General features: G+C 44.4%; 1 long non-coding RNA gene across 1 annotated transcript; it reads left to right on the top strand.

Moving 5' to 3' along the window:
* Positions 1-6185: 6185 nt before the first annotated feature.
* Positions 6186-7654, top strand: LOC144767657 (uncharacterized). Its single transcript, XR_013598298.1, has 3 exons — positions 6186-6306; positions 6401-6786; positions 7523-7654. It is a non-coding gene; the product is annotated as an uncharacterized LOC144767657 (long non-coding RNA).
* Positions 7655-7909: the final 255 nt, after the last annotated feature.

Here is a 7909-nt window from a genome sequence, read left to right as displayed (position 1 = left end):
AACCACATTTTATTACTGATCACTACTGTTGTCACCAGATGGTATACCTCCGGCTGGAGGAAAGCATATTTTCCACAAAAAACAATGATGATGCTTTCCTGTTGATATAAGAAGCGGATAATCAAGATATACTGCTTGACCACTCCTGTACATGAATGAGGGTTTTTAAGATGGTCACCATACCTGACCCTGGTTGTAATGCAGGTACAAGTGATCCATTCTCCTTTAATTATTGTGTATCTAATAGTGTACACAAACATAAGGAAAAAAACTCTCCACCAGATATGAGTTCTCCTAGCAGTTGCCAAAAAATAGCACAGCTGCCAATTTTTCCAGGTTTGTGCGTGAGTAGTTTGGGAAGTCCAGTTTTTTTTCTTAGAATTGTGGGATTTGTGGTCTTAGTTAACCAAGAATAAATCCAGGACCACAACTCTAAGGAAATAACCGGACTGGAATAATTAGCCAAACATAGATCTTGGACACTTGGCAGCTATCAAATGGAGCTCTCCATGTCCTGGACTATCCCAAATGCATGCATTGTATTGTGAGTGTGTAGGAAAGTGTAATATTTGTAGGTGGGAGTATTCCCCTTTAGCAAGTAATAATACCACAATCACTAATAGGTCAGTGTAATCTCAATAAATTAATCCTTGCTCAATCCTTGGTTATTTAGCAAACGAGCAGTCAGGCATAATTTAGGAGACAGGTATGTTTAAAGTATTTAATATCACCCAAAAAGTAAATAAGTAAAAGACACAACACAATAAAAATCCAACACCAATTTATAAAGAAAGAGAATAGTGTTATCTAAAAAATGACACCAAAATGGAATAAACAAATATAGGGAACGGGAGATAGAAATTTTTAAAGATTAAATAAAAACATGAGCATTCTAGCACCAAAAAGCTTAAAGCGCCACTCGGAGTTATTTGGTTGTGCTGGACCGAGACAAAGTCAAGGTTCTTGGTTGACCGCGTGGGTCGGTTAGGTTGAGCGATTGGTCCAGGTCAAAAATGTACCTCCAAACGTAGCCTTTTTTTTTAGCTTTTCTCTTGACGTCGAGTACTTGGGTTCCTTGCATCCAGAGTTCATTTGGCGACTGTGGCCTGTTGCAGCATGATGCATCGGTGAGCCCTTGGAAGTCTTTGTCCTCGGAGTCGACGTCGAGGAGCTCTGGAGCTTTCAGCGGAACAAAACAGCGCTGTCAGGCAAATTCTTGAGTCGACGATGGTGGCTTGACTATCAACATCGATCCGGGCTTCTGTAGCCTTTTAGCAACATTTTGTAGACAGTTGACAAACTTTCTGATCTTGCTCCTTGTGATTTCCTTTATGGAGAAGAGTCCAGCAGTGCCAACAAAGGGTTCAGAGGCCCTGGATTGCCTCTTGGGGGCTTGGACTGTGCATTTCAGGAAAATCCAGTTGTAGCTGGTCATTTGGGGTTGTCCTCTCTTTGTCTGCTGCAGGTGCCTTCTTTCAGCACATTTGTACGTGTTGCTGCTCAAGGAGCACACTCCCTTTCCTTTGAATCAGACACAGTGCTTTCTTGTTGAAGCCTTGGGGTGCAGCAGGTGCAATCCTTCTGAGTGCAAGCCTTCTGTGGTGTAGTCCAATGGTCCAGCTGGGTAGTCCTTTTCCCTCTGATGTTCAAGGCAATGATCAGAGGAGCTGCTACAGCTCTCCCATATGTATTATCCTTTCTGGGCTTGCAATAGGGGGGACACCTGACCAATATTGGTAAAGTTCCCTCCCTCTGCTATAAGCACTTCCTGCAAAGTGTGACATATTTTTGACCCTGAATGCACTGCTCTCCCAAAAATCACAATGGAGAGGTTCTCTCCTAGGTGTTCATGTCTATGTAACCCAACCCAGAGGTGAGGTTTAACATCTGACTACACTCCCCTTCCAACCCCTCTCCTAACCTAACTAGGGGGTCTCCCATCTGGCGGGGGATCAATGAAGTGAGGGCGGGCCTGAGTCCTGCGACATCTGTTCTCCTGCCTTTGAAATCCAGCTTATCTCCCCAGCCCCTTTCCTATCCCTGCCTTATCCAGGAAGCAAATCTCCTCCCACTAAATGGCTGTATTGTTGTAAGCCCCAGGCCTCTTCACACCTACTCAGGGAGCAGCTTGGCTCAGGGTGTAAAAGGATGACCAATCAGAAAAGGCTGCTACAAGGCTGCTTTAGGTAACTTCTAGATCTTAAGTTATTTTACTAATTTCCTGTAATAGTTATAATAAGTCACATCTTGGCAAGCCTCACTGGTGATAGTGCACTTTACAAACACACATAACACAGTGGTCTGCAGGGAGTTATGGTGTGGCTGGGAGTGCTCAGAACAAATATGAAGCAGGGGTCTGGATGTGGCAGCAACCTCCAGGTTTGGAGCCCCCCAGCGGTGGGTGTGTAGACCGCCCTGTAATGACCTTAGCACCGTCCCGCAGTGCTGATCTGACCCGGAAACCGCGCCTTGTACATCCTCTGGCCTGGTGCAGCAAGAGGCTATGTAATAAAGGGGCTCAAACCAGACGGGGTCTTTAGCCCATAATATATCCAACTATGTGAGTATCATTTTCTTCTGCGCCCACTGCGACACGACCCCCAGTGTGCCCATACCCACAAGCTCCATCCCACTGGCAACGAGGGTGAGACTTCTTGACCCCACCAACAACACCCTTCTGGATTGGCTACAACCCCCACAACTGGCTTGGCACAATACTGGCCCCACCTGCTTCCCACTTGCTGGCGTGTGCTTCCTGGCTGCTGAGCCATCATCACTGTGGTATCAACGCAGCCCTTGCTGCGCAGTACGCTCTGCGGGCCACTGGCACCGTGCTGGCTCCACCTACCTTGGGTGAGTCGTGGTCGCACAGCTGTATCAATCCTTGCAGCCGTCAGAGGCATTGCATGCGGCCTGTCTGCTGCAGATGGAGCGATCTAGAGTGCCCCCAACTCCTTATGCTCAGTTGAGCATCTCGTCTGCTCCAATCCCTGGGAGCTCTGACTGGATACTGCCTGCTCCGCTGCTACTGACCCACTGCTCCCCAGGCCAACAGCTCATACACAGACCATCCCACAGACACCCTGTATGAAATTATCTGCCTTCACAGACTAGCAGTCACACTACAGATAAGACTGCCATACACCTCTACAGAGTAACAGCCCCCTCACAGGGTACCAGTCTCAAACTTTCAACAATCCTCTCACATCCCTCACAGACTAGCAATCACACGCTACCAGAAGCACTTTTTCTGACTCAAACGATCTCTGATAGCAGCCTGACTACAGCAAGCACTTGACTCAAAGGACCTCTAGTAGCAGACTCAGGTATTGCAGCCAGTGGTGTAATGCTTGCATTGCATAATTTGAGTAATTGCTTATATGTATAGTCAGTATTCTTAAAATAGTGAGCCCCATTGACTCCCAATGCTCACTAGAGTTAGGTTGCATATCTTAGTTGCAGATGCCATCTAGGTGACATCTGTATAGGGAGCAAGATGCTCGACCCAGTCAGGACACGTCTACTACATTAGGGGGCATATTATCAAGGACCAGTGATAACATTATCGCCGTTTTATCGGCAGGAAACTGCCGATAAAACGGCGATAATGGGCTTGATAATACGCTCTTGTTAATTCCCATAGAAGCCCATGTTATGGTGTTAACATGGGCTTCTATGGGAATTAAAAAGGGCGTATTTTCAAGCCCATTTTCGCCGTTTTATCGGCAGTTTCCTGCCGATAAAACGGCGATAATTTTATCACCGGTCCTTGATAATATGCCCCTTAGTATTCAGATTAGAGACTGTTGATTCTACACCATTATACCAAATAGTGGGATATCTTTAGGTCATATGACATTTATTTTGAGCCCTCTGACCTGTAGATATATTGTGTCACACACTTGAAAATTTCCCAGTGAGGAATTTTGAAAGATGCAAGCTTTAATCAATCAATCAATCAGTCAGGATTTATAAAGAGTGGCTAATCTAATCGCCAGCTAGGGTATCCAGGCGCTTGCTGGTCCCGGCTTTCATTCAGCTACCGTAATTCACTGCATCCTGTCCGCCCCATGAGAAATGACGCATCGCTGCGTGAAAGCAGCGATGCGTCACTTCTCAGTGCGCACTCCTTGCGACATGATTGATGCGTCATATTTACAGTATGACACATCATGTCGCAAGGAGTTACAGATACGTCAGTATTTCTGACAAATCTGTAAGCGCAAAAGTCACGCATTGCTGGGGTGTGTCACAAAAGTGACGCAAATCCAGCAATGCGACCTTTCACATGGGGAAAGCCCCATGTGAAAGGGCTTGCGTCAGTCTTACGCCTGCTGTGAGGCAGGCGCAAGATTTTGACGCAACAGCGTCCTAAAAGTGACGCAGTGAAATCTCATAGATTTCACTGCGTCACTATTACGAGGCTTTTTGCGGGGGAACGCCCCCTCTGCATACATTATACCTGACGCAGGTATAATGTAGCGCAGGGGTTTACAAAGTGACGCATCTGCTTAGATGCGTCACTTTGTAAATAGTGCGCAACAGGAGGCATGTTTTACGCCGCCGATGCGTCACAAAAAGTGACGCATCGGAAGCGCAAAACTGAGGCAAGGCCCCAGCTCTTTTAGAATGCATCATAAATTACAGGGCAAACAAATGCTTCAGTTCAATATTTCCGTGCTCTGTTGCTCCTAATCTCGAGACACGTGCCCAACTGCGCAAATGACCTGAAACATGAATAGTTACTCATTTCCTGCGTGTTGTGTCACATTGGCCATTCGTTGGCCCTTCCACTGTTTGGGCTGTTGCCCTGTAGTAAAGATGTCCTTGAAAAGAAGTGACAACATCAGAGCTGGTCTGGTGCACTGGCAGGTCAGTAGCTGGCAGGGTGAGGAGGTCTGCCTGCGTTGGGCATTGGCCAGTCCGGCTGTCGCCTCTTACTCCAGCTCGGCGCCACTCGGCCAGGCTCTGTGTTTGACATGCATGAACTTTACCTCTTGCTGTCCCGTAACCTGACATCAGCGACTCCTGAGATGATGCAACCAGCAGCGCAGGTCTCCTGCGGAGCCAGCCTGTCCAGACCGAGAGCAGTCGGCCACACTGTGTTCAATGGTTGTGTCTCCCTCACTCCTCCTTTCAAACAGCTCGTTGGAGATGTTGTGACAAGACTGACAAAGTGCCACGTGCAGCTGATAGCTCAAGTGTGGAACTTGGGAGAACTTGACACAGTGTTTGCACAATTCTCTATAGATTAGCCCCCACATGCATCATTGTGTTTTGTATTCGCAAACGGTGCGAATCGGAGAATTTGGCCGTTTGCGAATGCAAAATCCAATATTGGGATGCATCATGTTTTTTGTGAAAATTCGCTATTTAAAAATTCGCATATCGGTTGCGAATTCTTAAATAAGTCGCAAATTTAAGGAATCGCTCATTTTTAAGAAAAAATGGCATGCATGAAAAAACGCTATTTGCGATTCTCTGTAAATTCGCAAATAGCATTTCCTAAAATAAGAAGAGCTCAGACTTGGTGTTATTTTTTTCTTAACCAAACGCACATGTGTTTTTCATTGCTCTTGCTATAAAAGTGACACTCTCACCATTACATTTCCTTTCACCATGGCTGCAGTCATAGTCTTGGCACGTAGGCGGAGATTGAGAGCTGCTCTGAGGCGCAGAGTAGTGAGTGAAAGGATATTTAGGGTGCGCATTAATTTATTTGGGCAGACTGAGGCAGAAATTTATGATAAATACAGGTTAAATGTAGATTCTATACTGGAATTAATTGCTGATTTGGATCCTATACTACAGAGGCCCACCCTTAGAACACAAGCCATTCCTACTCATGTCCAAGTACTTTGTTGCCTACATCTTCTGGCTTCTGGTTCTTTTCAAGGTGTGATTGCCATTGCTGGGGGGTGTCACAGAGTTCCCTTTCAAGGTTTTTCAGAATTTTTTTTAATGCTATGTTGTTGAGGATCAGGCATTACATAGTTTTTCCAAGTACTCAGCAGGAACTTTTACAGACAAAGTTGGACTTCTATAATATGGCTCATTTCCCTCATGTCATAGGCTGTATAGATGGTACTCATATCCCCATATGCCCACCTTCTCACAATGAGTACATTTTTAGGAATAGGAAATTGTATCATTCATTGAACATTCAAGCCATTTGTAATTCAAAAACCATAATCACAGACCTAGTTGCTAGTTTCCCTGGAAGTGCTCATGACTCCTACATATTTAAACAGAGTGCCATATACACAAAGTTGGAAGCAGGACATTATGGAGATGGATATTTATTGGGTAAGTTATCATGTTATGTTGTTGATATTGTTGTCAGCCAAAGAATGTTTTTACATGTTTGCATTCAAATTAATTTTTTTTAACTTTTCCACAGGTGACAGTGCTTATGGTGTGAGAACTTTTATCCTGACTCCTTATCTCAACCCTACAACCCGCAAAGAGCAAAATTATAATCAAGCTCATATCTCTACCAGAAATGTGATTGAAAGGACATTTGGAATAATGAAATCCAGATTCAGAATACTTCATAAAACTGGAGGTGCATTACAATATCGTCCTGATGTCTGTTGCAAGATTGTTGCCACTTGTGCCATGCTCCACAATGTAGCCATGAAAAGAGGACTTGGATTGGAATTTGAAGACAACATCCCAAACAACCTCAACCAACCTCACCAACCCCAACCTAGAATCAATGGTCCTGATGCAGCAGAGGGAAGGAGAAGGAGAGCAGAGATAACTCAGCATTACTTTTAAATAAAGGTATGACACGGAACAAACATGCTTTTGCTGTAACTTTGGACTTTATTTCAGTTCAAAAGTAATGTAATGTGAGCCTTTATTCAAACATATCTGCTGTTTTTCAAAAAAAATCTCATTTAAATGTAATCTTCAAAGGTATGGATATTGACATTCAAAAACAGTGCAAAATAAGGTTCCCAAAATATCCACATATGACTCATTTTTTCCTTCCTCTTAACCCCAATGCTTTAACCTGCACAGGGTTTGAAGTAAGGTTTTTAAAGGTATCTTTGGCTACATTTCTCACACTTCTTCTTTCTGAAGCTGCTTTGCTTTTTAGATTTGGATTTTCAGCAGAAGATGCAGTGACCGCAGACTCTGGTTGAGTTATACTTTGCCCTTGATGGTGCTCTGAAATGAGGCCTTGCATTGACTTCATGCCAGAGGACAGCTCTCCATAACATTTCATCATTTCCTTTTGAATGGCAACAGTACTTTCTATCAATTTTGAAGTGTTATTGCACATTCTGTGCATGGCTCTTGTGCTGGAATGCATATTTACTACTGTTGCTCTTTGTAAAACTGCACCCTGGTTGCCCTGCATTGCTTGAGATAGTGTCTCTATTGCTGATGTCATGCGTTCCATTTTATCTGAGGAGACATTGACCATGTTGACAAGTGCTGTACTCATAATGTTCATGTCTTTGGCCATATTGGTGATTGTACCCTTGATAACCCTAATATCCTTTCCTTGCAGGCGCTGTACTTTTAATAACTTCCTCTCAATGACACTTCCATTGACAATGTCATCCATTGCTTCATGATTTTGAAAAGGACGTCTGCGACGCCGGATGAATTGTCGCAGTCTTTGACGCCTGCCTGGGCCCCTTTGTGCAGGCTCTGCATTGACTGTTGTGTTTGGGACTTCAGTGTTCACATTATCCTCTGCCTCAGATTCTGTGTCTACCAGTTGACGCAGTCTGCGTCTTTGACTTTGTGGTTCCACAGTGGGTGAAGGTGGTGGGTCAAAATTATTACCAGTATCATTTAATAAGTCTTGTGTAAAGGACTCTGCAAATTGAATGAATTCAGCATCCAAATCTGCATCTGAAAATGAGACAGTGGGAGTAAACTGTTAGAAAAA

Source organism: Lissotriton helveticus, chromosome 7 (assembly GCF_964261635.1).
Source record: "Lissotriton helveticus chromosome 7, aLisHel1.1, whole genome shotgun sequence".
NCBI classification, from domain to species: Eukaryota; Metazoa; Chordata; class Amphibia; order Caudata; family Salamandridae; genus Lissotriton; species Lissotriton helveticus.
Note: the sequence above shows the minus strand (reverse complement) of the source record. Positions and strands in the feature narration are given on the sequence as shown.